Source organism: Dipodomys spectabilis, unplaced genomic scaffold (genome assembly GCF_019054845.1).
Source record: "Dipodomys spectabilis isolate Male_0828 unplaced genomic scaffold, ASM1905484v1 ptg000030l, whole genome shotgun sequence".
In the NCBI taxonomy this organism is placed as follows: Eukaryota; Metazoa; Chordata; class Mammalia; order Rodentia; family Heteromyidae; genus Dipodomys; species Dipodomys spectabilis.
The window spans coordinates 8,123,873-8,132,952 of NW_024870707.1; positions in this window are offsets into that span (position 1 = coordinate 8,123,873).

Genomic DNA, 9,080 nt, shown 5'->3' on the forward strand with positions numbered 1-9,080 from the left:
GGGTTGAGCAGGGCTCATCTGGTAGAGCACCAGCCTTGAGTTTAAAAAAAAAAAAAAGGGGCTGGGAAGGTGGCTCAGTGGTAGAGCGCTTGCCTTGCATGCCTGAGGCCCTGGGTTCTATTCCTCAGCACCACATAAGCAAAAAGAAAAAAGCTGGAAGTGGCGCTGCAGCTCAAGCGGTAGAGCGCTAGCCTTGAGCTGAAGAGCTGAGGGACAGTGCCCAGGCCCAGAGTTCAGGCCTTATGACCGGACCAAAAAAAAAAAAAAAAGCTTAGGGACAACATCTAGGCCCTGAGTTCAAGCCCAGAAAAATTTTGGGCACAAACAGAAGAAAAGAAACTGAAAGAAAACTGTCCAGTACTGTACCTTAAGGCTCCAATGGACAAATCTAGAAACTGTGGTCAGGCCTAGGAGGGAGCTGATGTGTTTGTAAATATTGAAAAACCTCAACATACAGTAGCAACTTGTTTGGAATTACTTGGTTAGATGCTATATTAATCTGCTAAGGCTTCCACAATAAAATCGCACAGACTGAGTGGCTTTAAGCAACAGAAACATATTTTCTCAGTGCTGGAGACTAAAAGTCCAAGATCAAAGTGTCAACAGGTCTACTTTCTCCTGTACCTCTCCCCTACAGATGGCTGTCTTTTTTCTTTCTTTCCTTCTTCAAACTCACTAGGTACCTCAGGCTGCCCTTGAACTCACAACCCTCCTGCCTCAGTCTCCCAAGTACTGAGATTACAGACACGTGCCACCACGCTCAGCTTAGATGGCTATCTTCTCATCGTAAGTATCTTCGCATGGCCTTTTCTTAGAGCATGCTCAGACCTCTTCTTACACAGACACTGGACTAAGGACTCAACCTCCTCATTTTAATTTAAGGGCCCTGTCCCCTGAAGAACTGGGGGGTTGGAACTTTGATTAAGAGGTGAATTTAAGAGGTGACAAGAAGCAAAACAAAGTCAAGTTAGGAATTGGAGACGATACCTATCACCAGGTACCTGAGAAGAAAGGGAAGAGGTGAGGGGGCCCCAAGCCGTGAAAGAGAAACCCGAGAACGGTCTAACTTTGGGCTTATCATTTGTGTGATTCACACGTGAGGTGACCCCAGCTAAGGACTGCTAGCGAGAGGCTCAGCTGTGGCCACCTGACCTCATTGGCTGAGCAACTGCAGTATTGAGGTACCCTATGGTCAGCCCCTTAGTCAAAGCCAAGAAACATGTGTTTGCCCCTGTGGTTCTTGTTATTTTTGCCCCCACATTGTCCAGTGGCTTTCTCCATTTCAAATACATGAACAAGATCCTGCCCGGGAGCAGAGGACAATCGGCTCCATCACCTCTCTGCCACAAGAGGGCAGCAAACGACAGCACAGCCTCAGGTTTCAGAGGCCCAGGGGAGGTCATTTATCTTGTTCAGGATCAGAACAGCCTGCCCTGAACATTTGGAACCAACAGAAGATTCCGATCCCAACCTTCCTTTTCATCAAAACACTACAATCTGTTTGAGACTTGTCCAAAAAATAATAAAATAAAAAAAATTAGCAATGTGCCCACTGACCCCTCCAAAATCAGCAGTTAACACCACTTCCAGGACGGCAGAGTCCAAGGTGACCAAGGTCAAGGTGCACACCCCACCTCCAGCTACTGCTTCCAGCCAGGAAGATAGGTCAATCACCACTTGGACACCATCCCCAAAAGGGAGAATGAGCCCAGAGCCCAAGGCAAGTGCCCACCAAGCAGGAGACTATGGAGCCAGCCCTCTGCTGAACTCGAGGGAAGTCCTGCCTACGGAAAGGAGTCAGGATTACAGCTTGTCACTCAAAAGCCTTTTTCCATGATTGTCCTTCCTCACTCGTTCCTTTCTAGATAGAACTCATCTAGGGAGCCGGATACCAGTAGCTCACACCTGTAATCCTAGCTACTCTGGAGGTTCACAGTTTGAAGCCATCTCAAACAGGAAAGTCTGTGAGACCCTTATCTTCAATTGACCACCAAAAAGCCAGAAGTGGTGGTTTGGCTCAAGTGGTAGAATACCAGCCTTGAGCAAAAAGCTAAGGTCCCCAAGTTCAAGGCCCAGTACCAACACAAAATATTATCTAGGGATGTGGAGCAGATCTGCTTCAGGCTTGTCATGAGAAATGACAGGTGAGGGAAAGGTGGTCGGAGACATTGACTCCACCCCACGCCGTCTCCGTGGGAGGCCTCCATCTTTGCACACAATCTTCATTACAGTTGGCTTTGGTCTCTCTGTTAACACCGCCAGTAGAGAGACGTGCTCGGTGTCTCTCCCCTCTCGAGGAGGGAGGCCAGACCCAGAGAGGAAGTGGGGGCCAGGCCACAGGATCAGGAAAGGGACTTAAAACCCGGGTGGAGTCCAGACAGTGTGGTCTGGGCCTTATCAGCGGCTTCATTATAAAAACTAATAAGTGGTTGGGAATGTGGCTCAGTGGTAGAGTGCTTGCCTAGCATGCATAAGCCCTGGGTTCCATTCCTCAGAACCACATACACAGAAAAAGCCAGAAGTGGCACTGTGGCTGAAGTGCTAGCTTCGTGCAAAAGAAGCTCAGGGACAGTGCTCAGGCCCTGAGTTCAAGCTCCAGGACTGGCACACACAAAAAAAAAGTGGGGGGGGGGGGGGAGGGACCCTGTGTCTCACCCTTGTGATCCTAACTACTCAGGAGGCTAAAATCTGTGAATCCTAGTTCAAAGCCAGCCTGGGCAGGAAAATCCATGAGTCTCTTAGTTCCAATGAATCAGCCAAAAGACAGAAGTGGCTCAAGTAATAGAACAGACTACTCCAGCTTTGAGTGAAAAAGCCAAGCGAAGGCTCCAAGCCCTGGAGTTTAAACCCCAGAACCAGCACAGAAATAAGAAGGAAAGAAAAAAGTAGGTTTGGAAAGGGAAATGTGGGCTGTGCCAAAGCAGATGGGGCTCCACCCAGAGTTTGGCAAAGGGTGAGCTGGAGGGAGAGTCCGTGGGATTGCACACCCTAAGCAGCTACCAGGAAAGGACTGGGCACCCCAGGTCACCTGCCCCAGCTCCCCTCCCCTTCAACCTCTCCCAGGACCTGTGCCCCAACACAATAGCTCCGATCCCCCCCCCCCTCCCCCCCAGTGCTGAGGCAGTTTTTCAGAAGTGTTTCCAATCAAGGGTGAAACTGGCCACTGGCACCAAATCCAGCCATATTTGTTTACTGGGGGCTAAGGCTCCCGCCCCTTTTCTCCAGCCTAAAGCAGACCCCCGGGGACTTGAACTCTTGGACTCTGAATGTATTTATTCTTAAAAGCAAGAAAGACTCAGGCCAGTTTTTCCTTCCTCTCTCGGCCTGTCTCCACCCCTCCCCTGGGCTCGCTCAGCCAAGGTGGGGCTCTGCTGGGCCTCACATGCCTCTCGCCTGACCTCACTGGGCCTGGCTGTCGTTCGTGGGCCTCCCCAATCTTCCTGTCCATCTCTGGCTGCTATCTTAGCCATAGATCACACACACATCACACCCTGGATGTCTCATGATTAAAAATTCTGTCACTTCTCCCAAGCCCTTCCCCGCCCTGTCCCGGTCTTGGTAAAAATCCCAACACATTTATCAACTACTCAGAATCAGGACGCATCGGGGACCAGGCAGGGCACCCACCACTAGGAGCCCATCTGGGCATTCTCAGCTGGAGTGCCAAGTCCCCTACCCACCACCAGGACCCCGGGTACAACTCTCCTGCTATCAGAGCTCAGGGACAATGCCCAAGCCCTGCATTCAAGCCTCATAACTGACAAAACAAAAAGAGACACTATTGCAGTCTGGCTTTTTTTTTTTTTTTTGGTCGGTTGTGGGGCTTGAACTCTGGGCCTGGACACTGTCCCTCAGCCCTTCAGCTCAAGGCAAGAGCTCTACCACTTGAGCCACAGTGCCACTTCTGGGTTTCTGGTGGTTAATTGAAGATAAGAGCCTCACAACTGCCCGGCACCAGTGGCTCACGCCTGTAATCCTAGCTACTGAGGAGGCTGAGATCTGAGGATCATGGCGCGAGCCACCGGTGCCTGGCTTGGCTTCCTATTTCTAATCAACATGGCTTCCCTCTACTTTCCTTCTCCACTCGCCAGCCCTGACTCTGAATAGTCCAGGCTGCCCAGATAGGCTGCCTGCCACGAGGCCTAGCACACTCAGGACCAAACCTTGGAGCCATTGGGGCTGCTGTGACTCAGGCCACACCACACACAGTCAAGCTTGGAAGTCATCTCTGAACATCAAGCCCTTCTTCTGAGTAACAAAGCTTCCCTGGGGAAGCAGCTTGGGTAGCAGCTTCCCCCTCCCCATCCCAAACAAGAAGACAGGAATGAGGAAGTTGGACTCTGAGCCCAGCAGCCAGCCCATCAGTGCCCCTCTTAGGAACCCAATCTTGGCCACTCTCAAGAAGTCATGGGCTGGGAAGGTGGCTCAGTGGTAGAGCACTTGCCTTGCATGCCTGAGGCCCTGGGTCCAATTCCTCAGCACCACATAAGCAAAAAGAAAAAAGCCGGAAGTGGCGCTGTGGCTCAAGTGGTAGAGTGCTAGCCTTGAGCTGAAGAGCTGAGGGACAGCGCCCAGGCCCAGAGTTCAGGCCCCACGACCAAACCCCACCCCCACCCCCCCAAAAAAAAGAATTAGTCACTCAAGAGCACCCTGGGGAGCTGGGAAGGTGGCTCAGTGGTAGAGCGCTTGCCTTGCATGCATGAGGCCCTGGGTTCGATTCCTCAGCACCACATAAGCAAAAAGAAAAAACCCGGAAGTGGTGCTGTGGCTCAAGTGGTAGAGTGCTAGCCTTGAGCAAAAGAAGCTCAGGGACAGTGCCCAGGCTGAGTTCAAGTCCCACCACTAGCAGAAAGAAGAGGAAGGAAGGAAGGAAGGAAAAGAAAAAGTTGCTTGACCATTTTGAATGGTAGACCAGTTACTCAGCTAGTAAAAAAAAAAAAAATCAGTATTCCTTGCATGATACCCACACAAAGGTGAACCCCAGTAAAACATTTACACATCATTTCTGCATCATACAGGTCACAAATGAGGCTCTTGATACTCACACAACTAGGAAGTAGCAGAGCTCATTCAAGTCCAGCTTGCTAGAGCCTTTTTTTTTTTTGTCGGTCATGGGGCTTGAACTCTGGGCCTGGGCCTTGGTGCTGTCCCTCAGCTCTTCAGCTCAAGGCGAGAGCTCTATCGCTTGAGCCACAGCACCACTTCCGGTTTTCTAGTGGTTAATTGGAGATAAGAGTCTCATGGACTTTTCTGCCCAGGCTGGCTTTGAACCATGATCTCAGCCTCCTCAGTAGCTAGGATTACAAGCGTGAGCCACCGGCGCCCAGCTGTTGCTAGAGTCTTAAGTGCAGTTTTTTTTATTTTTATTTTTTGTATGTGCTGGTTTGGAGGCTTGAACTGATGACCTGGGAACTGTCCTCTATGCTTTCGTACTCAAAGCTAGCACTCCAGCTCCATTCCCAGCTTTTGTTAATTCATTGGAGAGAAGAGTCTCACAGACTTGCCTGCCTGGGCTGGCTTTGAACCGTGATCCTCACATCTCAGCCTCCTGAGTAGCTAGGATTACAGGCTTAAGTCACCAGTGCCTGGCTTCTTTTTCCTTTTCCTCAGAACTAAGCTGGGTCACAACCAGTTAGGCGTATCTTCCTCCTTCTGAAAGAAACTCAGATGCCAAAGGCATTAGAGAGAGCCACACAATGAAAACCAGACCTGGTCTCTGGAGCAGCTCCCAGGAGAGGGAGGGTCGCTGGCTGATGTGTGGCCCCTACAGGCGCCGGGTCCATGAGCTCAGCTTCTGGCAAAAATAACTCCTGAGGAGGAAGGCCTGGGTGGGCCCCTAGGCCCAGGAAAACCAGGCTTTCAGAGCCAGGGCCAAGGCCACAGGGCTGTTTAATTCCAGGGATGGGAACAAGGAGTGTCCAAGGTCAACCATGCAGCCATTAACCCTAAGTCTCCTGTAACTAGAGGCTGTTCTTCAGATGAGAAACCCCAGGCTTGGAGAACAGAATCCTCCAAGCTTGCAAGGGGTGGAGCTGGGATTACCGCATGTGAGTTGGGCTACACTTCTAGGCCATCCTGGCCAGAGACCTTGTGCTCTGGGCAAAAAAAGGACACAACTACCTTGAAAACAGGGACCACATCTGCCTACAGAGGAATTTCCCTACATCCAGGACAAACAGTAAGGGTTCTCTTGCCTGGTGATATCCTGTCTTTTTTTTTTTTTTTTAATCTGAGGCCAACTCAGGCAAAAGTACAAAACTCTACCTGGAAAGTAATCGAAATACAAAAAGGCTCACCTCTAATTCCACCGTGTCAAGAAGCTGAGATCTGGGGATCACAATTCAAAGCCAGCCCTAGCAGGCAAATCCCTGATGCTCTTATCCCCAAGTAACTAGCAAAAAAAAACCAAAAAAACAAAACAGAAGTGGAGGTGTGGCTCAAATGGTAGAGTACCTGCCTTGGGGGGGGCAGGGAAGCCAAGCTAGCTAGAGCATAAGATCCAGTTCAAGGGGCTGGGAAGGTGGCTCAGTGGTAGAGTGCTTGCCTTGCATGCATGAGGCCCTGGGTTCAATTCTTCATCACCACATAAGCAGAAAAAACCAGAAGTGGCGCTGTGGCTCAAGTGGTAGAGCGCTAGCCTGGAGCTGAAGAGCTCCGGGTCAGCGCTCTGGCCCCATGACTGACCAAAAAAAAAAGATCCAGTTCAAGGCCCAGTACTGGGGCACAAAAAGAAAAGAAAGGAAGAAGAAAGGAGCCGGGTGCCAGTGGCTCATGCCTGTAATCCTAGCTATTCAGGAGGCTGAGATCTGAGGATCGCAGTTCAAAGCCTGCCCATGCAAAAAAAAAAAAAAAAAGTCCCTGTGAAACTCTTATCTCTGAGTAACCACTCAAAAACCAAAAGTGGCACTGTGGCTTAAGTGGTAGAGCACTAGCCTTGAGCACAAAAGAAGCTTAGGGGGGACAGCACCAAGCCCCAGGACTGGCAAAAAAAAAAAAAGAAGGGAGAATTAGGAAGGAAGGGGGAAGGAAGGAAGGAAGGGAGAATCCCTTCTGGGCTTTTGGGGTTCAAAAGCCAGGCTTTGGGGGGAAGGCTCTTTAGGAAAGAATGGAAAGAAAAAGGGAGGGAGGGAGGGAAGGAGGAAGGAAGGGAGGAAGGGAGAGAGGGAGGGAGAGAGAGAAAAAGAATAGACAGTTTTTCATCTATGCCAGGCACTGCTGTGTATATTACACACATTCCCCCCCTCAGGCTCAGAGCTCTGTTCATTCATTCCATAAATAATAAGTATGCACTGTGTCTCTGGGCCCTAGAGCATGGAAGGAAAGTATGGAGCTTTCATTCTGGATAATCCATGAGTAATCATCTAAACAGGGCCATGTCAGACAGTGACAAAGGCACTGAAAGAAAGCAAGCCAGACCCTGAGTGAGGGGATGGGCAGCCCCATAGAGAGCAGAGACCATCTTATTACAGCCAGGACACAGAAGCACACCCATGGTGACAAGGTGCAACCAGGAACTAATCCACAAGAGAATGTCCGGGCAGAGGCAAAGCAGGAACAGGGCAAATGCTTGGTGGAGCTTCAGGGCACCAAGCCTGGCCCCAAGTAGGACCCAAGATGAGGCAGGAGGTTGGGGCAGGCTCTGCAGGGTCTTGAGTTATGTTCCAAGTGGTGTGGGAAGCCAGAAAGATTTCACAGAGAAGTGATCTGACATGATATACATTCTTAGGGTTTTTTTCTTTGGTTTGGTACCAGTATTGGGGCATAATCTCAGAAGCCTGAGTCCTGTCCCTTAGCTTTTTCACTCAAAGTTGATGTTCTACCTCTTGAGTCAAGCCTCTATTTCCAGCTTTTTGCTGGTTAGTTGCAGGTAAGAATTCAGGGGAGCCAGGTACCGGCGGCGGCTCATGCCTGTAATCCTAGCTACTCAGGAGGCTGAGATCTGAGGATCAAAGTTCAAAGCCAGCCCAGGGAGAAAAGTCCATGAGACTCTTATCTCCAGTCAACCAACAGAAAACCAGCAGTGGTGCTGTGGCTCAAGTAGTAGAGCCTGGAAATGAAGAGCTGAGGGACAGCACTCAGGCCCAGAGTTCAAGCCCCATGTCCAACAACAACAACAAAAAAAAAGAATTTGGGGCATTTTTCTGCCCTATTTGTCTTCAAATGAGGATCCTCAGCTCTTAGCCTCCTGAAGAACCAGGATTACAGGCATGAGCCACTGGCATCTGTAACCAGATATGCATTCTAAAAATTCACTCTAGCTGCTGTGGAGAGAACAGAATTCAGGGCAATGCTGACTTTGAACATGAGCCCCCCCCAGCAAACTGAGCCAGATGATCAAGGACATAAGCCCTACACAGCCCCTCCCCAGAGAATCCTAGCCCCGCCCTCTCACGCACCGACCCCCAGCCAGGTTACAGATCTGGTATAGACCGCTTTTATAATTGCCCCTTGCCTGAACAAAGTATTTCTATTTCCAGCCTGAAGAATTGGCATTCTCTAGTTATTCTATCTCTTGGCCATCTGAATTCATCCGGGAAAAGACCTGGATTTTCAGAAGAAAGTAAATCAAGGCCAGTACTGGCTGTTTTGCTGCATTTTTAAAGCCCCAATGTTCCATTAAATGTTGAGCATAAATGCATTAAGCTGATTTGCTCGTGGCAAGAAACAGGGTCAGAGCCAGACTCTCCAGTCTAGCTGGAAAGATTCCAGGACCACAAACCTAAAACCCAGGTTCAAATCCAGTCTTTGCATGGAACTCTTGGTGCAACCTCTTGATAAATCCCTTTTCCATAGGCTGGGAAGGTGGCTTAGTGGTAGAGTGCTTGCTTTGCATTCATGAGGTTCTGGGTTCAATTCCTCAGCACCACATAAGCAGAAAAAGCCAGAAGTGGTGCTGTGGCTCAAATGGTAGAGTGCTAGCCTTGAGCTGAAGAGCTGAGGGACAGCGCCCAGGCTCAGAGTTTAGGCCCCAAATCCCTTTTCCAGAACACTCATCCCTTTTCCAGAACACTTGGGGAAGGAGAGTCACATGCTCCCCACCGCCCTTCCTGCCGCCATTCCAGATCAAAGACTCCGGGGTT